Source organism: Adiantum capillus-veneris, chromosome 28, assembly GCF_014529385.1.
Source record: "Adiantum capillus-veneris isolate H3 chromosome 28, ASM1452938v2, whole genome shotgun sequence".
Taxonomy (NCBI): Eukaryota; Viridiplantae; Streptophyta; class Polypodiopsida; order Polypodiales; family Pteridaceae; genus Adiantum; species Adiantum capillus-veneris.
In genome coordinates, this window is record NC_140958.1 from 122,222,407 (window position 1) to 122,247,241 (window position 24,835).

At 43.5% G+C, this 24,835-nt stretch overlaps 3 pseudogenes; all 3 read left to right on the forward strand.

Annotated features, from left to right (window-relative positions):
- Nucleotides 1-332: 332 nt before the first annotated feature.
- Nucleotides 333-998, forward strand: LOC147421214 (uncharacterized; annotated as a pseudogene).
- A 988-nt stretch (nt 999-1,986) lies between these two features.
- On the forward strand, nt 1,987-3,324 carry LOC147421215 (uncharacterized; annotated as a pseudogene).
- A 3,575-nt stretch (nt 3,325-6,899) lies between these two features.
- On the forward strand, nt 6,900-12,031 carry LOC147421216 (uncharacterized; annotated as a pseudogene).
- The last annotated feature ends 12,804 nt before the right edge of the window (nt 12,032-24,835 follow it).

Below are 24,835 nucleotides of genomic sequence, written 5' to 3' on the forward strand. Positions count from 1 at the left end.
ATCCAGTATACACACACACACACACACACACACACACACACACACACACACACACACACACACACACACACACACACACACACACACACACACACACACATAGAGAGAGAGAGAGAGAGAGAGAGAGAGAGAGAGAGAGGGAGGGAGGGAGAGGGAGAGAGAGAATTGAAATGAAATTTTATATTTAAGTTGTTTTAAAAGGCCAAAATAACCTATGAGACCAAACTGATACAATGTGGTGGATCTAATAGAATGTCTGTGCCATTATTGAGAGAGAGAGAGAGAGAGAGAGAGAGAGAGAGAGAGAGAGAGAGAGCATTTCTGCATTAGTGATGGCTCTGCCTTTTTCAACTGATGTAGGCTAGTCTTAGTTACTAGCCTATCATCTCTCTGACTCCTCTAAGAGCAGCGAGGGCCCCTCAGATGGTCTCTACACATTCAATGCACCCGATGACGTCACTGGCTCCCAAACAATAGCGACGCGGACTGCCCTCCACAGTGGTAGCTTTTTTGCTGACAATGGAGGAAGCCCTTTTCGGTGGATTTGTTGCTTATAGCAACAATGGCAGAAACTTGGATAATTGGGTAGCTCCCCACAACCATGACTCTTGCATCGATGCAGGACAAGAAGAGATGCAGAATGGTGTTATGCTCCACAAAAACAAGAGGCGTGATCTTCACAACAATCCCATGCATAATCATTCGGCAAATCCCAACAATGGACATGTTGTACACTTTGATGGCATGGAAATACATGTGTATGGGCAGCTTGCCGAGTTGCAACTATTTGTAAACACACACAATTTAATCCTAGCTATGAAAAAGAGGATGATGTAGATGATATTGATGAGATTGAGAGGCGACACAAAGAGGACAATGTCGTGCTTAGAGCGAAGGAAGAGGAACAAGCCCGTAGATCACCCCCCCTCCCTCCTGAGCGTTCTGAAGCTATTTAGATTGCCATGCAAAGTATCTCCTTAGGTGGTTATCTAGACTAAAGAGAATACAAGCAAGTTTCACATAGAGCTCAAAAATTAATTTATTGAGAGAGAGAGAGAGAGAGAGAAAGAGAGAGAGAGAGAGAGAGAGAGAGAGAGAGAGAGAGAGAAGCTGCAAACATGGAAACATGTCAGTAGAAGCATGTGTGTGTGTGTGTGTGTGTGTGTGTGTGTGTGTCTTTAGGATAGAGCGAGGGACGCGCATGGCATTCATTTGGATTCGAAAGAGCAGTAGCTCATGCGAGAAATTCATCTAGGCGCTGTGCGCTCTCCTATGTGAGCTTGGCTGCTGCTCACATGGGTCATCCATGCTACACGAGGAGTTGAGCCTTGCACTCTCAGCACCAACCGTGCACTCTTGGCGTGAGTGGTGCTTCATATTGTGTGCTATCCTATGTGAGAGAGAGAGAGAGAGAGAGAGAGAGATTCCATGCAACATTAAGGGAGAAAAGAAGAAGAGGGAAATCTCTTAATGTCAAAAGAGCATTCCAAAAAGACCTCAAAGCTTTACCGGATAAGACTTGAACTCAAAACATGGAGAGAGAGTTGTGGGGATGGGTGGAGGTTATCTACTCCATGGATGGTATTATGGCGTTAGTGATGTCATCATGGAGAGAAGGGTGTGGGAGCTTGACATTAAAAAAATTGGATACTTAATGTGGACGCCAAAAAGATAGGTTTTCTTGTGGCCACCGCAACAACACGCGGATCATATACTAGTTTTCTTCATGTCCCATAAGTCCTACAAGAGGATTGGTGTGACGGCTATTTTTTGAGAATCTGAGCTGCTATAACCGCTGCAGATGGTGGGTGGGACGGGGCTCTAAGGACTACTTATGAAAATGGTTTGTGAAAGCACTTAGGCCTATCGTCATGGGTGACATTCACGCAAAAATAGACCCGCAAAAAAGTAAAGCGTGAAGGGGCGTTGAACAATAGCCTATGGCCCCCTCCTTCAAATCTTGTATCTCAAGCTAATTTCATGCTTCCATGTCTTCACTCACCTTAAATACAGCTTTGGTCCTTCACCATTTCATCTCTTAGAGGGGCCTTCAGCTCCACTCTCTCCTCTCTCACTGCAACATACTTTCCTCTCTTCAAGCTTTCACTGATTTGCTTTCCTTCGTCTTTCCTCTCTTCAAGCTTTCACTGATTTGCTTTCCTTCGTTGAGCATTCAAAAGGTTGATTGAGAATTTTTTAAGTGTTCAAGCTCTCAGTCTAGCTAGTTACCACGAATACATCAGCAGGTATGCATCTTGAACCGCAGGCGTTGGCTGTAAGTGCTCCCTCCTCCCTCGTCTGCCAATCTGATCACGACTCGGATTTTGAGTTTGACCTCTCACAGGTTTCTAGTCATGATCAGCCTCTTGCTTCTCCCAAGCTTATCACTCTCTCTCCTCATTGGGAAAGTGCAGCATCAATTAGCATGATCATGCCCACTATATCTTGTGCAGAACACCATATTTACACAGGTAGCCCCAATAATCATCATTTGCATGCATGTATTGATATGGTGTCGCACAATGGCACCATAGCAGACTCTGATAACAGTCCTCCTAAATATACCTATCGTGGTTGTTGGATTGGGGCTTTAGAAGAGGACGTACTTTGCACTGGTTTGATGAGCACTAGTCCTGATCAGAGCCCTAAGAGAAGTTACCTGACGTCGGTAATGCCAGAGAGAAGGGAACTTGAGCAGTTGCCCCCCCTCGTTGGGGTCCATCGAGGCAACATCGGCGCTAAAGATGTGAACTTGAGAGTCTGGGCACATAGCTCATCCTCTGTCGATGCTTCCTCCCCCGCTTCCCCTGCATCCGTGTCATCCGCATCAGCCTCTTCCTCGCCCCCGCATCATAAAATGGAGAGCAGGAGATGGTCTTTCAAGCGGGTTTTTTTCAAGAAAGGAGCAATTAGTCCCTCAAAAGAAGTAGATCATGATGAGCATGCCTGTGCCTCTAATCATGCTGTGGCGATGCTTGATGAGCGGAGCCACACAGAGATTAAGGTTTTTGAGGATGGAAGTGTAGAGTCACCCAGGCGATCCTCCATATTGTCCAGCAGCAGCAGCACAATGAAGAAGCGAGGGAAAGGCCAGGGCCGCAGTGCTCTCGTCAGCCCTGCGGCGTCCCCTTCACGGCCAGCGCCGTCCATCTCTCCTGCAAAATCAGGAGCTTCGGGAGGTGTGCAAATTAGGAGGCCCATGTCGCCCCACGCGCAGCACTACCAGAAGCAGAGGATCCGCGCCCAGGAGCTGGGAAGACGAGCATTCCTGCCCTACCGCCACTCCCTGCTAATTGGCGCCTGCTTCTCGTCTCGGACCCCTCAAGTTGCGTTTTGAAAGCGGCTTTCTTAGCTGCGTTGCGATTGAGTTAGTGTAGAGCAATATCATCACTGATGTATAGGAGCAGATGTAGGAATAGGTGGTACCGGCTGTTGTTTACGAATCTGACAGAGCCTGCAAACTCGCACTGCAAGCCGGACGCTCGTCGTGGGGACAAAAGTCGCGAAGGGTCGCCAAGTGTTGGGGGAGGCAATGAGGGATCTAGGTCCATTTGGCGATGAGGGGCGGAGGAGTGCAACCGATGCCAAAGCTATCCGCAGCTTCTTGTTTCTAAAAATTGCAAGCAACGTGCTGTGCTCCATATGGCTCCGTGTTGCTGGTGCAGGGTGACTACCTTTGGGCAAGGTTAACAGCAGCTTAAGGGTTGGAAACCCCACCTCACGCCTTTTATTATTAGTGTTAGATAGCTTCACATGGAACATCAACCGCGCAGGTGGGAAGAAGGGACTCTTCAGGTGAAATGAATAAACATGAAGGCTTGCCAGTAGTATGCATATGAAATAGGAGTTGGAACAAACTGTAAACTGTTAATTGTAACATAGAAACCACGAAAAAGACAACTCTATTTGAATTAAGTTGCTTTACAAGAGTGGACTCATTGACAAATTCTCTATAATTATGCATAACCAAAAATAAATATAAGCATGTGGAAGAATTATCTACATTGTGATCTGCTCTCGTCATTCACGTGACAATGTGGTTGTTGTGCCTTTCGGAGGCGAGCATCCACGTTCATTTTGGTATAATGTGATGCAAACATTCAGTTAGCTAGTCCAGGTTAGTGTTGCAAAAGTTTTTTAGAGATGTTGCTATTGTTGTTCTGTAGTCCCATTTTTGTGTTTCAAAGAAAAAACAAATTGCAAGTTTCCTCGTGTGGGGGAGTATGCACAATCCTGGGAACGTGCCATTCCCATGATAATATACAAATTCCAATGTGTCCAGTCACTCCATTCTCAATTTTGAAGAGAAAATATCACTTACTTATCGCACGATCTGATAGTTGGCCACCTCGAATGAGGTAACTTGTGTTTCACTTTTCGTGTAGCTTCAAGTCTTACAAGAACATAAAATGGCTCTAAATAGTTGAGAAATACATTAAATGCCAACTGTTAGGCCAAGATTTGAAGGATTTCCTATTGCCTCAAACTACCCACAATTTGGCAATTTTAATCGATGAAAAATACATTAAGCACATTGTTTAGTCGAAGGACTTGTGCAAAGGCCTTACCATAGTCTCGCACTAAAACACGTAATTTATCATAGAGGCAATCTAATAGGTTGTCACAACTATCTTCATAGTTATGCTTAGGAAACCAGCCTTACTCAAGTGTATGGTCTAGTTGTGCTAATTAGCATATTGGGTATGCTAACTAGCTTACTCATACCCGAAGCTAGCACATGATATAAGGTTTGCAAACTAGCATATTGTATGCTAACTAGCATACCAATTATGCTAATTAGAACACTGGGTATGCTAACTAGCATACTTTTTATGTCTGCATAAAAGCATATTGTATGCTAACCACCATACCAAGTATGCTAATTAGCATACAATTAGCATACTGAGCATGCTTAATAGCAGGTGTGCTAAATAGCATTCCCGATATGCTAGTTAGCTTCCTTAGACCCTAAGCAAGCACAGAATCTAAGGTTTACAAACTAGCATACCAGGTATGCTAATAAGAATATTGGGTATGCTAACTAGCATACTTATTATTCTAATTAGCATAAAATATAAGGTTTTCAAACTAGCATATTGTAAGCTAACTAGCATACGAGGTATGCTAATAAGAATACTGGGTATGCTAAATAAAATATTGTTGTTGTCATAACAATCAATATCTAATTCTCCTAAATGATTTTCTCACGTTAAACTGATAATTTAATATGGGGAAGTGCCAGGGGAGAAAAAGCTAGAATATTGGTGGTTAAGCTAGCAGACCGGCCACAGTTGGGATCCAAAGGAGGGAAAATAGGGATCCAAAGGGGGGGCCATCTGCAAAAGAGCCATGTGCAACAATGGGCTAAAAAGACTCCAAGGTTCAGCCCATTAAGACTTCCAAAATGCTAAGGTTCCAAAATTCAAAGGTTGTGTCCAAAGGTCAATGCAACCATGGGGGAATTGGATACTTTCTGTGTGTCAAAAAAAGTCTTTACAAATCCCTACTTAGGAGGGGGCGAGCCTTGCTTGTAGGGGATGAGAGAGAAAGTCACACACACACACACACACACACACACACAAGCTCCCTTTACACAAAGGGAATGAGGGACACATGTCAGCTCCCTAAGCCAGATGCCCACAAGGTGTACCCAATTCCTATTGGATGGCCTTGGAGGTGGACCAATGAGAATTAGGCTAGAGTAAATCTAGTTTAATTAATTTAAAAAACACTAAATAAAAGAACCAATGAAAATTAAGTCCTCTAGAAGACTATTGGACAGTCTCCCAAGGGGTCCAATGAGCATTTAGCAGCCCAATGGCTTGCCTGATTCCTATTGGCCAGGAGGCAAAGGGGTCCAATGAGAGTTTAGTTGAACTATTAAATTACCTAAAGCTCTCACAAAAGGGGAAAGGGGGACACATGTCAGAAGGCTCTCACTTATGCTGCTTAATTGTCATTGGCTAGCCTTAGGGAGGTCCAATGAGAGGATAGCATGAGCAAATAGCAATAGGGGTCGACCAAGAGAGAGAGGGGGTTGATTTTTGCAAGGCATTATCACACACACACACACACACACACACACACACACACACACACACAATCTCATGTGTGAAGAAAAGAAGACTCTCTCTCTCTCTCCTTCTCAAGCTTTAATTGAAAGCTTACCACCTACTCCAAGCTTCTGAGAAGGGAGGCCTACACCAACAACTCTTGGCTTTGTGATGCAAATCCAACCAAGCGCCAAGCTTCAATGTATGCTCATCTCCTCTACCATGCTAATTACTAAGCTAAGCTATGCTAATATGAGTGATTATGTGAGGAGATGTACATCTTTCTCGTAAGACTACTCCTTCTTCCTCTCAATCTACTCTCATACCCTGCTAGCTCTCACCATCTTCGAAGGTGTGTGAGGTCTTGGGTCTGAGACCGGAGACAAATAATGTTGTGTTTGATAAGTGTTTTGCTTAGTGCATGAAGCTTTCATCTTCATTGCACTAGCTAGTCATGAAGGAACACAAAGAATTGTATTGTACAATGTCTCTCTTGATGGAAGAAACCATAATACAAAGCCTTTTGGAGGGGGGACCGGCTCCATGCAAATCCGGTCCTCAACTGTTGTCAATAGCTTAATTTCTCTCTCTTTTTAGGTGTTATGTTTTTTGTTGCTCTCTCCACCCAAGCACTCTTGTAATTCTCATTAGGAATCTATTCTAATGAAATGCCCACTATGTTCATGCTAATTTCCGCTACACACAAGTTTTTAGGCCATTAAATGTTACAGTTGTTCTAGCTAGCTTCCTCAGACCCTAAGCATTCTTGGAGTGGTCTTGCAGGTCACCATGGCTCTAGTGGGTGTTATTTAGATTCTGAGATACTTCAAAAGTAGGCAAAAAGACATGCCTTGCAAAGGAGATAATATGGATGAGCTAGCTCTGAATGCATCTGGACATGGAGCAACCCTAGTTGAAGAATTATTGCAGCCATCATTACAACCCTTTGCTAATGTCTCCCTTAGAGAAAAGGATGAGATTCGAAAGAATCTGATGTAGAAACGAATATAATAGAGACCAAAGGAAATTCACTTGGTCGTGGGGGTTTTATTTGAAATATTTCGATACGTCATAAAGGGATACCCGATTTTGATATGTAATAGGCCTAAGACGATCCTGATTATTAAGTAGTTGTATGTGTTGATGTTCATCTGATTATAGATTGCTTGCACAATGGCTCTCAAATAGAATTCTGGTTGTAGCTATAGAACAGCTATTGGTTGGTGGCCGTTGCTATAGAACATCTATAGAACATAACAGAACATATGAAGATTGACATCAAGCATCTAGCATTGGCGTAAACAAAGTCCAAAGTGCATTGGAAAATTTTTAAAGAAGGATTGCGCATATGATTATTAATTATCTCTATAGCTGTCTGTAAAATGGTCCAATGTCACGGCATTGGGACAAACTTTAAAAAAAGAATCGCATGTCTATTTATTACTCCAAATTAAGCGTAGTCAATTTTCTCTTATGTGCTACAGAACGGTTATGCAAAGGAGAACACTGGGATATTGTAATATATAAGTGTATGTAGATTCACATCAACCACCTAGGAATAAAGTAAACATGTGTGTAGTGCATTGAGTATTGTAATACCATTAGGAAGAGAATGAGGTCTAAGAGGACCTCTTTATTTGGCAGTTTAAGGACATAAAACCTTTAGTATTAACAAAGTAATCAAAGGATCGAAAACTTTTGAATCCAAACAGGTAAAACGGCTAGTTTATTTGAATTCAAAGTTTCCTCCCCAAAAAATGAAGATTAAAATCTAGCGGATAATGTAACATATCTATGGAAAGAGCTTGACGTGTAGATTGCAGATCTATGATCTCCGCTCAAATTAGAGATCATATGTGGGAGTTATGGAAGACCGAAAATCATAAAATCGTCCACCTCTGTTTTTGGGAGGAAAGTGCATCCTTTGATCACTCTTATACCTCTCTTACACACCCACCATTCCTGCACACATGGCATGCACCTATTTGTCAAATTGTTAATCACCTCCATAAGCTTATGGCAAATAAAGAGGCCCTCCTACATCCCATCCTCTTTTTAATGACATAACTTAAATTGCCAAATTGTGAGAAACTATTTGTGTATTAATATAGAGAAAGTTTGTAAGAAAACGCTTTTGGACATTCTCAAACTCTTTCCAAGTAGACTTTGAGATGCTTCTACCCCACACTTCAACTTCATAAAGAAGAACCTATGTCACCAATGCATAAAAAAGGTACTTCTTGAGAACCCAACACTTGATGTTTTCCACATTACACATGTTCTCAAATGCATAATATGCTATCTTTCCCGCTTCCAAACGACGCATAGCACATTCATGCCACTTGTAATTGGACGGAACCTCAAGGCCACGGTACTTCAATCTCTCAACAGCTTCAAGTGTCTCATTGTTGTACACAATGCATGGCTTCTCCTTATCGTTTGTTTTCACAAGCAACCTTTGTTTTGGATTCATTCACAATCAACCCACTATACAAGCCTACATGCTCTTCATTTTCCGCTTCATGGTCGTTGTCATCCGAGCAGCGTGGAGCTCGTTGTGAGATCTTCCTCTCTCCTATGCGTTTCCTGCCCTCTGCTTTGCTCAATCACCCACCTTTATTTTCCCTTCTCTTCACACACACTAAGCCCCTTGGGCGGCCATCAAATTCAACCTTGGGCGGCCACACTACCAGCTTGGATGGACCTTTAGGATTTAATTTAAGCGGCCACACCCCCTTGGGCGGCCCTTTAACCCAAATAATACACCAATTTTGGCATACACATCAACCAAGACATTCCTTCTCACTATATTTGAGATGCAAAGCCCATAAAAAAATTAACATGAAAAAGCAATCCAAGAGTCTGCATCCCGCCTGGGAAGCCTCTCTAGCACTTAGTGGTGCTCTCCAAAGTGCATCAAAAACCGCATAAATATCAACTTGGTGTAGACAACCACCAAAACATTGCCGCCGCTCCATTATTGCCAACCACCACATTATGCATATATATCGACCACCATAATGCTATCCACAACTCCGGCAGCATACCCCGCTTTCGATGCACTACAAGAGATGACATTCTGGACTAGGTGCTCCTTGAGCACTTATTGCTCACTAGACTACACTATCGACCAACCCAGTATCGAGCTCAATTATTGCCAACAAAGCATTGCCAAATCACCACATTAGGCATACATTTAGCATTGAGCTTGCTTGTTATCAAGCTCTAGTCATTGCTCAATAAACATATAGACATCAAATAAGCTTACTCTGCATTCTCTTGTCATTTTTCTCATCTTGGAAGCAAAGTGGCACGACACCGTGACTGGGGACATGGGTCCGATTGCAGCTGAGTGATGCTTGGAAGTATACGCTTGTATCTGTCGGGCCGAAATGCCCAAACTGCTACAAAAAAGAGAAATGTAAGGTTAGCACTCATAATATTACATTTCTACGATTCCATCGTGAGAAGAGCTCTTGGAGTCATCACCATTAGAGGCTTGCTTAAAACATTTTCTAACTATAAAAAAAAGGGCAAACTCAAAACCATATTGGTTTTTGGGCTAAAATTTGAAGCATCTCTTGGTATCTATACTATCCATAAAAAAAGGAGGAGGGATTATGGCTCAAGCTCACTCTTCCAACCTATTGTTCTGAAAATAGTGTTGCTCCTGAAGGTGGTGCCATAAACTAGTTTACACTAAATTTACCTAATTTTTTCAAGGCAAGCGCGAAATCCCTCGCAATGGTATCCATGGAGTACCCAAAGTAAAATTATTGCCCAAGGTCGTGAGAAAGGTCACAAATGGAGCACATGTTTGACAATTTAGCAAGGCAAAGATTGACTTAAGAAACGTCCACACACGCCCACAAAAGGTCTATAGCCCAACCACGACACTAAGTGACACATAACATTAAAGAGGGGGGGGTAAGGGGATCGACGGCGCGGAAGTGGATGCGGGGAGCCCGAGGCAGATTAAACCCGGACGCGCGGCAAGTCAACGCGAAAAAGAACCCGGGCGACGACTCGATTTGAACCCAGGGCCTCGTCGCCCAGATTGTGAAGCATGAGGTAACCATCCCACCCGTGCGTACATGTTGTACCCATGGCCCGAGTTTTTGGGGTTTTATATTTAAAATATAGGCGCTGTCCGAGTTTAATCTGTGGCCGGATTTAGTATGTGGCCGGGTTTAGTTTTTAAGTGCCCATCTACGGCTGCAACCTCTCCGATTTTCGTGCGCGTACTTCTCTGCCCTCGATCCCCTTACCCCCCCTCATTAATACTATGTGTTATTTAGTCCTGAGGATAGCCCAAAAGAAGGATATATATAAATCACGGCTCATCATGGATGACATTCACACAAAAATAGACCAGCATAATGTTATGTATAGGCCTCGTACACAAAAAGTAAAGCGTGAAGGGAGTCATTTTGGTAGGCCATGGCCCTCTCTTTCAAATCTTGCATCTCAAGCTAGTATCCTTTGAGCTGTTCACACCCTTTAAACACAGCTTCGGGTCCTTCATTTAATAAAGGGGCCTCATTGATCTGCTTTCCTTTCCTTGGCCTGTGGTCTATGCCACTTGATTAAGATTGAGCATTCAATTTCTTGACTAAGCATAATTAGGATTAGCACAGTATCTATGGTTGCATCTTTGATGTGTCCAAGCTCTCAGATTAGTGTTGTTGTGCTAGCTAACGCTAACATGCATGCATCAGCAGACATGCATCTTCAACGCTAGGCCTCTTCCCTTGTGTGCGACTCTGATGACTCGGATTTTGAGTTTGACCTCTCAGAGCTTCCTAGTGATGATCCTCCTGCTTCTCCCAAACTTCTCAGTCTCTCCCCTCAATGAAAAAGTGTGGCATCAATTAGCATGCTCATGCCCACCACATATTCTTGTACAAAAGACCGTATTTACCCAGTTACCCCCAATATTCATCATTTGCATGCAGTCATGAATGTGTTGCCGGATGGCGCTGTAGCAGACTCTGATAAGAGTCCTCATAAATATAACTATTCTGGTTCTATTGACAGAAATCAACAGCATTCAGGTAGAGATGGTGGTTACTGGATTGGGGTTTTAGAAGAGGATCTACTATGCACTACTAGTCTTGATCAGAGTAATCTAATGCTCAAGAGAAGGGGATGCAAGCAGTTGCCCCCCCTTGTTGGCATCCATCGAAGCAACATCGGTGGCGCTGTGGACATGAATTTGGGAGTCTGGGCTTGTAGCTCATCCTCGATGTTTCCTCCCCTAATTCTCCTGCATCCGTCTCATCGTCTTCATCGCCCCAGCATCATGAAAAGGATAGGAGATGGTCTTTGAAGCGGGATTTTTTCCACATCAAGAAAGGAACAAGTAGTCCCTCAGAAGATGTTGATCATCATCCTGATCATGACCCTTCCTTTTCTCATGCTGCGGAGATGCGTGATGAGCTGAGCGACATGACTGATCACCATGATGTAGCAGAGAATAGGGGTTATGATGATGGAAATGTAGAGTCACGAAGGCGATCCTCTATGTTCAGCAGTGGCAGCACAAGGTCGAAGAAGCGAGAGAAAGACTAGGGCCGACGGAAGAGCAAGAGTACAAGAAGCGCTTTCGTTGGCCCTGCGGCATCCCCTTCATGTTTGACGCCCTTCATCTTGCCAGGGCCCAATGGGCTCCGCCCAGCTTTGCCAACAGGAGGCGTGCAAAGGAGGCCCATGTCGCCCCACGTGCAGCACTGCCAACAGCAGAGGGTCCGTGCCCAGGAGCTGAGAAGATGAACATTCCTGCCCTATCACCACTCCCTGCTTGGACCCTGCTTCTCCCCCCCTCAATTCGCGTTTTGAAGCTCGTTGCCTGCATGGATTGAGTTAATGTTAAGGAATTCATGTATAGGAGTGCAGACTGTGCAGGTAAAGTGAGTAGAAGGACCAAATCTTGGGTTTGTAATTTTTTCAAGCAAAATTTCAAGGTTATGTTGTTCTAGGGACAATCACTGGAAGTAAGGGGTACCCAGCTGGAAAAAAAAAAAATCCCCTATTAGGTGAAAAAGGAAAAGGGAAGGGTGAAGGCTATCTTCTCTGCGTGTGCGTGTGTGTGTGGGGGGGGGTGTCGTGTCACTTGGTCGTGGCGCTTGCAAAGCTTAGCGCCTTGTGACGTCAGTACGTGAGGCTGAGGGAAGAGGCATGAGCTCGCGCTGGCGCAGAGGGTCCAGAGGGTGTGCAGGCGAGGTCCCTTGTGGCTTCAGTACGTGAGGCAGAGGGAAGAGCGGGAGGATGTGCGCAGGCGCACATGGTGCAGAGGGTGATGTACAAAAACCTTTGGTGATGTAGACGGAGCAGAAAATAATAGGTGGTGTGAAGATTCGAATGTTGAGTGCCACACACCGTCTGCCAGGGTTCTTAAGGCAGTTGTGGAGCTGACAGATGCTGAGGCTTTGGAGCCATGGGGTTTTTTATTTAGTTTATTAAAGGGCAACTGCTGGCAGCTTCAATCATTAGCTTGAGTAGTTACGTGAGCATGCTGAAGGTGATAAATGGTCGAGATCTGTGATCGAATCCGATCCTCGTCCTTTTGAAATTTATAGGGAAACAGATATCCTCCTAAGGAGGAGGAAATGAGATTCTAAAGAATCTAGTAAAGAAAATAATAAAAATAAGGAGTAGCCAGTAGTAGAACGAATTCCCCCCGTAAAAAATGTACAAATTGTTTTGGGTAGATGGTCCAAATTAGCTGCCGTGGAGTGACCCATTGGTGGAAACTTGTGTTCAACCCTGATCACTATTGTCCCTTTTCTTGCTCACGTGTGGTCTTAACACTCTAAAGTCGTTTTTTGCCTTGAAGTTCGCACGAATGAAGCGGAAAATCTATGTGCTGTGTCACAATTGAAGACACCTATTTTGCTAAAAAGAGGACTTGTGAGTGCACCTTCTGCACCACTCCAACCATGAAATCGCTCTCCATAGCTTTCACGTGGCTCTACACATTTTAGTTGTCCTTGACCTGGGGGTTTTACCTAGCGCTTCAAAATTGAGAAAAAAATGAGGTTCTATTTTCATTATTTCTACTATTAACATAGTAAAAACTTTTGACTTTTGGGACATAACGAGAGAAAGCCAAGGAGCGAGACAAGAGGGAGAGCTCCTATCTCTCTCTCTCTCTCTCTCTCTCTCTCTCTCTTTCTTTGGTGAGTATTTTATCCTCTCTTATAATTCCTAGAATCAATTCCAACTTACGAAGGTATACCAAGGCTACTTGTTGGTGGCGTGATAGCATGCTTCTCTCTCGGGCATGGGCAACCGTCACTCATCGCGACCTCGCTTTGACTCCTCTGTTGCAAAATGCCACCAATGGCATTTTGTTTGAGGCTACTAACCTTAATAATATACTAACTCTTCGTCTTCCATTAGCCACTAGAGATGAAGTGTTAATATGTTATTGAGGTTAGTATATACTATCTCTTTTTTTCAATAAAAGAACCGCTTCAAATGAATTAGAAAGAAGAGAAAATTGCAATCACCCTTAAGGAAGGATAGGGGTCATCCTAACTAGGAGAGATCAGACCAAAAGGGGTTGAAGATACAAAGGAATACATCAGAAGGAAAAAGGGGAGAAAACTAAGAATCAAATACATCCTTGAAGGCTCATAAAGGGAGAAAATAAGATGCCTCCATCTTTGCCATCTAAAGACTTTTTGACTATCTTTTGACCTCCATTTTTGGAGCATCAGTGGCCATACCATAAACATCTTTCATAACTCCAATGAAGCTGATAGACAAAGGTACTGCAGATGGTGAGTGAGGATGACCAAAAAAATCTTTACATCTTTCCAGTCAGATATGCAATAATAGAGTGCCCCTAAGGCATGTCCAAAGAGGTACATCCATAAAGTTACATTCCTCAAGTAAAAGAGATCTTCAATTAAGGAAGGAGACATCTACATTGCGGACTTTTCGGAGCTCAACTTTGAACAACAGATTAAATTTACAATGTACAGACATGTGGATGAGAGATTCTCATGGATTTTACACCTAGGAAAAATTCCATTTGACACTCCAATGCCTTTAGCTTTTGTACCTGTCCAAATACCTTGTTGGAGAATTAACTACACGAGACAATTTCGCTTTTATGGCAAGAGGATATGCCTAGATACAATTGAATCTATATTCCCATTGCTTGGCCTTTCAAGATATCTTCCATTTGAGATTAAGCTTTCTACTTAGGATTGGATCCATAATGGAGGGTGTTGCTTTAGAGAAATTATAAATATCTGAGATACAAAGGCACATTCATTAGGGGAAGTTTGAGGTCTCTTTTTTTCTTTTTAACGTTTAGAGAGAGAGTGCTCTAAGCCTCATACAAGCAGTTGCCCCCCCTTGTTGGCATCCAGCGAAGCAACATTGATGGCGCTGTGGACATGAATTTGGGAGTCTTGGCTTGTAGCTCATTGTAATGGAAATAGAGAATAGTGGAATTAAGAGAATTAGAGTGAGCATTTTTGTGAGACTACTTTGACAACATAGAGGGTGAACTTAATTAGCGGTAGCAACATAGCCATAGTACTTAATTAACTTGGCATGAACAATACTTTTGCAAGAGAGAGAGTTTAGAGAACTTGAAAACAATCGAGGAATGGATCTATGTGGAGCCGTTCCCCCCTCCAATAGGATTTTGTATTGCAAATTCTCCCATCAAGAGAGACTTGGTACAATACAATCTTTGTGTTCCTTGGGACCTAGGTGATGCAATGAAATTGGAAAGCTTCATGCATCACGAGCATAACATAGACTTTGTAGAAAGCATCAACCATCCCCGATCTCAGTGCCAAGGCCTCAAACACCTTCAAAGGTGGAGAGAGCTAGTGGGAAATGAGGGTAGGGAAGAGGAAGAAGAAACATTCATAGGAGAAAGAAATAGTTCCTCACTTATTATCACTCTTCTTGCTTAGCATACATAATAGCATAGTAATGAAGATGGAAAGATTAAGCATTGGAGCATGGCTCTTGATTGGATTTGTATTCCATAGCCAAGAGTGTTTCTATAGTCTCTCAACTTTTGTACACGCTTGGAGAAGGAGATGGAGCTCTTGCACTTTGCACCTCACACACTTGAGTGTGTGTGTGGTGTGTGTTGTTGTTGGGGGGGGGAGTATACCCCCCAAGCTAGCCCCCTCCTTGCTTTGGTCAACCCCCTCTCTTAGCTCATGATGGAATCTCATTGGACCCCTTCAAGACTAGACAGTCACATGGAGAGTGTATATCAAGTAAGCATGCTAGCCTTGGGACAACTGTCCCCTTTCCCCTTTGAGAAGGTTGACTGCCTCTATGCCCCGCATAGGGAGGAGCATGGGATTCATACATGACTTTCTCACGAAGGGAATGAGTAACACATAGCCTATTTCCATGGAGAAGATAACCATCATGCAAGGTGAATGGTTCTTCTTTCTTCCCCAATGCAAGGGCTGACATTATGTCTTTAAGGTCAAGGTCAGTAACATACTCATCTATCATAGAAGATAGATCCTTGTGAGTTTCTATAGACACCGCATTAACTTTTGGTCACTGTGAAAGTGCATCGGCCACTTGATTGTGCTTACCAGCAATGTGAGCAAGTGCGAAAGGAAATTTTCCCACCTCATCTGTTCGTCGGAAAGCTTGATTTGCATCATGAAGTACTTGAGACTTTGGTGGTCCATTTGAAAAGTAAATGGAGTCCCCAATATATAGTGCTTCCATGTGTATAGAGCATGTAGAACAAATAAATGCTCTTTTTCATATATGCCCAAGAATTGTTCATCGGCATTGAGCCTTCGGATATCATATTCTATGGCATGCCCTTCTTGAAGCAAGACTGCTCCAAGACAATCACCACAAGCATCACACTGGACCTCAAATGGCTTTTAGAGATCCAAAATCTTAAGGATTGGATGGGAGGTAAGCTTCTCTTTGAGCTTGTCAGAAGCATTTTTCTCCTTAGCAGTCCATGAGTACTTTACATTCTTCTTTGTTAAGTCATGTAATGGTCCCGCTATTTGAGAGAACTTGGATCTGAAGCGTCTATAGTATGCACACATACCAATAAATCTTCTTAACTCATGTAGATTCCTTGGATAAGGCCATGCTTTCATTACCTTCAACTCAATGGATCCATACGGATACCATCTTGAGAGATAATATGAACTAAGTATTGAATCTCTTGAAGGAAAAATTCGCTCTGTAAGAACTAGGGAACTAGACTTGAGATCCTCCTCCCAACCTCCCTTTATATAGGCGGGCTCCTAACCCCTTGCCCTAGATGGATCCCCTATCCACACTGCCTAGCCCGACCCTTGGCCGTAGTCTATGACTATCCTAGTTCTTAGGGTACAGGACCCTTATCCTGACATTACTCCCCCCTTAAAGAAGAGTTTTTGTCCTCGAAAACAAAAGTGTGAAACTTCTCCTTAAGAACACTAATGTTTTCCCAAGTGGAACCTTCTTCAAGTCGGTCTTTCCACTTGATTAAGGCTTGTTGTCGTACATGATGTCGTGTACACAACTCATGATAATCCATAACACATTCAGGTTCATGCGGTAAAGTAAGAGGTTCAATGTAATCGACCAAAACCTGTTGGTCAATGACATTGTCGTCTCCATGTAACCGCTTTTGTAGATGGCTTACATGAAACACCGGATGAATGCGAGAATGTGATGGTAGTAGTAGTGTGTAGGCACGATCACCAACTCGCTTGAGTATTTTGAAAGGCCCACAATATCGGGGAGATAATTTAGGTGTCAGTCCCGTTTTCAAACTTTCTGAATGTTTTGGTACACGTAAAAATACTTCCTCCCCTTCTTCGAAGGTAACTTGCGGACGTTTCTCATCAGCATATTTCTTATACCGATCCTGTGCTTGTCGGATATTCTGACGAGCAAGTTTCAGAATATCCATGTGGTTTTGGAGAAAGTCCTTAACCTGAGTTTTTCGGTTGCCAACCCCACCGTAACTGGTGACCTAGGTTGAAACCCTTACATGAGCATGAAAGGACTAAAACCTGTTGTGACATGCTTAGAACTGTTGTAGGCAAACTCGAGAATAGGTAAGTACTCTTCCCAGTCTGTCTGTTTTTTGCTGACGTATGCTCTTAGCATATCCTCTAGCACCTGGTTAACCCGTTCCGTTTGACCATCTGTTTCCAGATGATCAGTTGTACTGAGGTTGAGTTGTGTACCCATTCATTTAAATACTGCTCTCCAGAAGTGGCTGTTAAACTTGGGATCACGGTCACTATCAATATTACTTGGCAACCCATACAATTTGTATAGATTGTCCACAAATAACCTTGCTAGTTACGATGTCTTAACCGTTGATTTGGTCGGAATAAACATACATAGTTTAGTCAACCTGTCTACGACCACCCATACTGAGTCATGACCTTGTATAGTGGTTGGTAAACCTACAATGAGATCCATGGAGATACTTTCCCATTTTCCATTGGGAATTTCCAAAGGATGTAAGAGTCCTCCTGCTTTTAGGAGCTCTGCTTTGTTAACTTGACATTTTTTGTAATGCAAAACATAAGCTTGAACAAAGCCATGTAGGCCTGGCCAGTAAAACTGTCATCTTACGAGAGAATAAGTTTTTCTAATCCCTGGGTGCCCTGCACTTGGACTATCATGACATTCATAAAAATTTGGCGCCGAATGTCTGTGTCTGTCGGTACACAAACTCTCCCCTTGTGGAGTAGGTACCCATTGTCGATGGTAAAATGCTTCCATCGCTGTAGTTCATCACTTGATAAAGGAGAACTAGGTGTGGAGGTTAACTGTACACTACCTGCATTGCAGTGAGAAGGATCCCTCTTTTGAACATGGCTCCACACTTTGGAATATGTTGCATCTTGCTCATATTTTCCCTTGAGAGATTCTAAAAATTCACTACGAAGTTCCGTGAACAAGAGCGAATTGATCTCTGGAATTCGACTGAGAGTGTCTGCCACTACATTGTATCGGACTTTGCGATACCTTAACTTGGCGTCATATTCCTGAAGGATCTTGGCCCACCTGGCTTTTCGACCCTTTAAATATGTTTGTTGTGTAAACCATTTGATGCTTTCATGGTCAAACACAATCTCGAACTGAGCAGCATATAGATAGTACTGCCATGTCTTTAAGGCAGACACTATTGCATAGAGTTCGCGTTCATAAGCAGAATAATTCTGCTGAGCTGCATCCAGCTTCTTACTTTCAAATGCAATTGGCCGTCCGTCTTGTAATAGGACTGCTCCAATAGCACGATCACTGGCATCCGTTTCCAAAACAAATGGTTTTAAAGGATCTACAATATCTAGTATAGGAGTTGTAGCTACTGCGTCTTTGAGTGTTTCGAAATTGTGTTGGTGAGCGGAACCCCACTGAAAAGCCTTACCTTTGCATTTTAGTTGGTCCATCATAGGTACAGCAATGTGAGCATAGTTTTTAATGAACCTTCGGTAAAAACTTGCAAAGCCTAAAAAGATCTGTAATTCTTCCAGATTTTTAGGAGATGGCCATTTCCGGATGGTATCCACTTTGGATTGATCCATGTATAGGCCATTAGCTCAAAAAACATGCCCTAAATAATGAATTTCTTGCTTGAGAAAATTACATTTAGATTCCTTGGCATATAACTTGTCTGCACATAACAACTCAAACACCTGCCTGAGATGTTGTAAGTGCTCTTCTTCAAAAGCACTATAAACTAGAATGTCATCGAGGAACACAATGACAAATTTGCCCAAATATGGTTTCAAGACACTATCCATTAGTGTCATGAATGTCGCGGGTGCATTGGTTAACCCAAAGGGCATCACCAAAAACTCGTAATGTCCAAACCGTGTTTGGAATGCAGTCTTAGGTATATCGGCAAGCCGAATACGGACTTGGTGATATCTTGACCACAAGTCGATTTTTGTAAAAATGCGAGCATGAGTTAGCTTATCAAACAACTCATCTACCCTTGGCAATGGGTATTTGTTCTTAACTATAACTGCATTTAAACCCCGGTAGTCTACGCACATGCGCATACTGTCGTCCTTTTTCTTCACCAAAAGGATAGGCGAAGCCCATGGTGAAGAGCTGGGTTGTATAAACCCTCTGCTAAGGTAGTCAGTAAGCTGACGTTCCACCTCAGCAGCCTTTGAGTAACTCACACGGTAAGGTGGTTTACTAACAGGTTTACAACCTGCAGCCATGTCGATGCCATGTTGCACTGAGCGTGTTGGTGGTAAACCTGATGGCAAATCATTAGGAAAGACATCTTGAAATTCCTTTAACAATTTTTGTAACTGATTAGCAACGTTTGCTTGTGTAGAATTAGTCGAAATTGGTGGAATAGAGGAGAGAGAAGCATACGGCGTTGAGGAATGTTCAACAGACTCAATGTTAGAAAGAAAATGAGACAGTGAGTAACACAAGAAAACCTGTTCTATTTCATTATCAGAAACGAGTTGCATAAGCTCGGCAGTACAAATCAGTGGGGTGATGATGGTATATCCTTTGCTCTTAACAACAACACATGTGTGCCATGGGAATCAAACATCAAACTGTTGTGCTCATAGCTACGCTTCAGTGATGGTCCTAGGATATGCAAACACTCCCTACCAAGAACCACATCAGCCCTTTCCATGTTCATAACTTGAAAATCCAAACAAGTAGAGTACCCTTGTACTTCCAATGGAACAGCTCCGCATTGAGTATCCCATATTTCACTTTCATGTCCATGCATCATTGCTACCTTGTAGCGGTGGGTACTCAGAGTTTGAGGCAGTTTGAGCTTTTTCACTAATCCATAATTGATGAAATTGTGCGTAGCACTGTCATCTACCAAGACGCACACCTTGTGCCCTTGCGGATATCTGTGCATACGTACTAACTCATGTGGTCCAAAGGTTTGTTGCCACATGGAAGCTGTGAGACAACATTCATGCACCACCTCAGTGTGTGTTACTTCCACTATAGAGAACTTTGAGGAAGACTCGAGAGGCAGTAGTTGCACCGTGTGCACTGCTTTCTCCTTCCCTTGAGCAGCAGATTTCCCCTTGGGACAATCCTTTTTGCCATGGCCTCTTCCTAAGCATTGAAAACATAGCTTCTCTTTCTTGGCCTTATCAAAATCCTCAGGAGAGAGAGGACCCCTGGATCCCTTGGGTTTTGTAGATGCATTTGAATTAGCAACTATAAATTTTCTTTTATTGTGTCCGTAATGAGTGCGTGTGTTACTATGTGTACTATCAGGAACGTTACTATTATGTGTTTTCTTATCATCAGGGTCATCATGAATATGTGCTTTCACTATGGCTTCCTCAAGTGTTTTAGGGTCCTGGGATTTGACATACTTCTTAAGTTCTCGAGTCAGACCTTGTATGAACCCTCGTACTTGTTGAAAGGTATCCAAACCTTCCAACTTGAGGATGACATCCCTATAGTGAGAGATATATTCAAGGAGTGATGGATATTGGCGCATGGAATACATTTGGCGCATGGTAGTTGTCCCCATCCAACCTATCCTCAGTAGCAACCCCCACAAATGGGCTTGGCTTCTTTCAGGCCATTTTTGGGTATCCCAGGACTCAGCACGCTCAGGGTGGTAGACGGGGCTCGGTAGGCGATGAGTGACGACGGACTATGTCCTAGGCCGGGGCACCAACCATGGTGATCTCCCTCCCACGCTGCCATGCCATCAAGCAGTGCAACGGGTATATTCGCCACATCAAAATATGTGCAGCATGTACTTATACAGAAGGTCGCAAGCCCGTGTGCTGGGAGTTGGGCAATGGCCGGTGCGACAGGCTTGGCCCCCGGGCAGTGCAGTGTCTTTCCCTTGACAAGCTTGGCCCCCGGGCAGTGCAGTGTCTTTCCCTTGACAAGGCGGTGCTCGACGCACGCCCCGTCCCTTGCCCTAGCCCAATTGCAGGATGTTGCATGCAAGACGACATGGACGGCATCGCGTGTTCATAGGAAGGGATGCCACCCTTCGATTGTCAAGTCCACGGTTTACCCCGTCATTGGCCCTGCATCTAAACCGCCGACAGTGGTGAGGTCGGAACAAGCGGCCTTGATATGCCGCCCGTGTGACCAGGGATAGCTACCTAGTTGATCTTGCCAATATTCATATGCTTGTTTAAGCCATGCATGTGTAAGTGTAAACTCTTTTTTATTGTGAAACTGTGAATGGCTCATTAAAAGAGTTACCGTTTTTTTGATAGTACCTTGCCACTTAGATAACCGTAGTAATTCTAGACCTAATATATGCACCGAATCACGACTTCTAGAAGGAGTGCATTAATTAGATAAAAGGCCGATGTAGGCTTACCCGGTGAATCGTGATAACTTCCCAAATCGCACGGCTTTGGCACTAGCGATGCCTCATTCAAATTTCTGCACTGTGTGATGGCAATGGTTAAGTATCGGGGTGCTTGCCCCCATGTAGGTGCAAGTGACAGGTTGTGGCCTGTCACAAAGGTTCTCGGGGGCCAACACCTTGTTCAATTTTACAACAAGTTGGCACTAGCAATGCTTCATTCAAATTTCTGCACTGTGTGATGGCAATGGTTAAGTATCGGGGTGCTTGTCCCAATGTAGGTGCAAGTGACAGGTTGTGGCTGGTCACAAAGGTTCTTGGGGGCCAACACCTTGTTCGATTTTACAACAAGCTACTCGCACCCTACAGTCAAGTGTGTGTGCGCCGGTGGAGTGGTAGAGTAGTAGGCCTTAAGCCCAAGTGCCAAGTTCGATTCCGTGTGGGCTCCGTGTCGACATCATTTTGGTCAACCAATAGTAGCTCCCTAGGGGTGACTAGAGACCGGTTCGAGCATGCTTGCCACGATGGCAAGCAACTTGACATCTCACCAATGCCCAACTTTCGATGGTAGGATAGAGTCCTACCATGGTGGTGACAGGTGACAAAGAATTAGGGTTCGATTTCGGAGAGGGATCCTGATAAACGGCTACCACATCCAAAGAAGGCAACAGGTGCGGCGTGCGCTAATCGACCAATCCCAACAGGAGGAGATAGTGACAAAAAATAATAATATTTGGCTTTTTCAAGTCTTGCAATTAAAAAGCTCGAAGTTGGATCTCAAGGGGGCAAGTGGTTTGCCTTCTTTGGTGTGCACTAGTCACTCCACCCAGTTTGTCATGAATGCGCTCCTGGCCTTGAACACGGATTCAACGATGTTACTTTGAAAAAAATTAAGATGTTTGCTGCTGAGGATAGGTTGGATGGGGACAACTACCCTATGTGGGCTTATATGATGCAACATGTTCTTGTGTCAAAGGGTGTCGAGAACATTGTGCAGGGCATTGATGTACGTCCTGGTTTTGAGGATGTAGGCGATGTTGAGGATGTTACAGGTCTTGCTGCAAGGATTGCAGCTGTTAGAGTTGTTTTGCCTACGGCAGAACAGGCTCGTTGGGATGTTAAGGATGCGCAGGCTCATGCATTGATTGCGTTGTCTGTGAAGCGCACCATTGTTCCTCACCTCCGTTCAGCAAAATTTGCAAAACAAGCGTGGGATATTTATGCAAGTCGCAATGAGGCTAAAATTGCTTTGATGCATAAAGAGCTGGAGTCAAAGATTATGCATGAGGAAGATGACATGGACACTTTCCTTGCTAGTGTCAAGGATATCAATGAGCAGCTTATTTCTGCAGGTGAAGTCATTTCAGACACTTCCCTTGTGCAGACTGTTCTTGATGCCTTACCAGATTCTTACCAGACTTTTGCTAGTACTTGGAGACTTATGACCCAAGCAAATCCAGAAGTTGTCAAGTTTGATGCATTATGCACATTGCTGTTGCAAGAGTCACTTTCCAGGAAAAACAGGACTAGACAGCGTGTAGTTGATCAGGATTTTATTGCTTCTCAAAGAAAGGGTGGTAGCAACAATGCAACCACTTCTTATGGTTCTGCTGTGAGTGGAAAAACTTCCTTTCCTAATGCTTCTGCTGGCAGCACTTCGTCTGGCAATTCTGGTGATAAGGGCAAAAAGAAGATGCGTTGCCATTATTGCAAGGCTAATGATCACTTGATCAAGTCGTGTCCTAAGTTGAAGGCCAAAGAGGCTAAGAAGAAAGAGGGTGGTTCCACTGCAAATGCTGGTTCCACTACAAATGCAGCCATTCTTGAGTCTTCTGTGAAAGGAGACTGTAATGCTGATGTTGATGCAGAATGGGCTTTTAGCGCAGAGTGCACTTACAATCCTGTTGTCCATGATGCATGCTTGTGAGTTGCTGCAAATTCACATGTGTGGTATTTCTATAGTGGTGCTACAAAGCACATTACCTCACATCGTGAATTGTTTACCTCTCTCGAGTCTGTCCCTCATGGGAATTCAGTCACTTGTGCCAACAACGCCTCTTATCCAGTTCAGGGAGTTGGAAAGATTGTGCTCACTGCTACTAATGGCAGTTCCTTCATACTTGTTGATGCACTTTATGTACCTGGGATCAAGAAGAATCTCTTGTCTGTATCTGCACTTGCTAGACTTGGACTTGTAGTCAAATTTGTGGATGACAGATGTACAGTTCATGATCTCAGTTTTGGTGATGAAATTGTTGCATCTGGCCTTTTGTGCCGTGGGCTATATAAGCTCACTTTGTATGACAAGTGTGGAAAAAATTTTGCAAATGCTGTTGCAGATGCAAGGGCTATTTCAGATGCAAAACTTTGGCATGCACGTTTTGGTCATCTGAATTTTTCTAGTTTGCTGCGTTTGCAGAAATCTGATATGGTTGCTTCTTTGCCGCCTCTTGAAGCACCTGCCAAACATGTTTGTGAAGGTTGTATTTTGGGTAAGATGCAGCATTCTAAGTTTCCAAAGGATGGTTCAGTTCGGGCCACATGCAGCTTGCAGCTTGTGCATAGTGATGTTTTTGGGCCCATGCAAACTCCGTCCTTGGGCAATTACCTATACTTCGTGACTGTCATTGATGATTACTCCAGGCATGCATGGGTATTTCCGCTTAAAGCGAAGTCCGAAGTTTTTATGTGCTTCAAACAATTTCTGGCTATGGCTAAAAATGTCTCGAAATGTACTATGGGCACCCTCCATTCCGATCGAGTGGGGGAGTATATGTCTCATGAATTTAATGCATTTCTGGCTAGTCATGGGATAAAACACCAATGTACATTGCCTTATACACCTCAGCAAAATGGTGTTGCTGAGAGGAAAAACAGGTCATTGACGAAAATGGCACGATGTATGGTCAAAAGTCAAGCTTTACCGCATTCTTTTTGGCTTGAGGCCATCATGTGTGCCACTTATGTACTTAACAGGTGTCCTACGAAAGCTCTGTAGTCTATTACTCCATATGAAGCATGGCATGATAGAAAGCCTTCTATTGAGCACATGCATGTTTTTGGCTGTTTGGCATATGCTTTGGTGCCACAAGTGCAGCGCAGAAAATTGGATGATAAGGCTGTCAAATGTGTTTTTGTTGGTTATAGTGCTGAAAGAAAAGGTTACAGGTTGTATCATCCGCAAACAAAACGTATTCTGGTTTCACGGGATGTAGTGTTTGTGGAAGATTCTGTTCAGCCCTTGCTGTCATGTACTAGAGACAGTAATGTAAGCTCACAGGACATTTATGACACTTTGTTGCCTCTTTTCAGTGGTGGAAATACGAATGTAAGTTCCAATGAGGCAAATGTACAACCTATGGGGGTTTCTGAAAATGTTTTAGATCAGCCTATTACTGATGCATATGTACATGATGTACTTGATGAGGAAAGGGCTGAAAATGAGCAGGCTAGAGGTATGCCAAAATGGCTG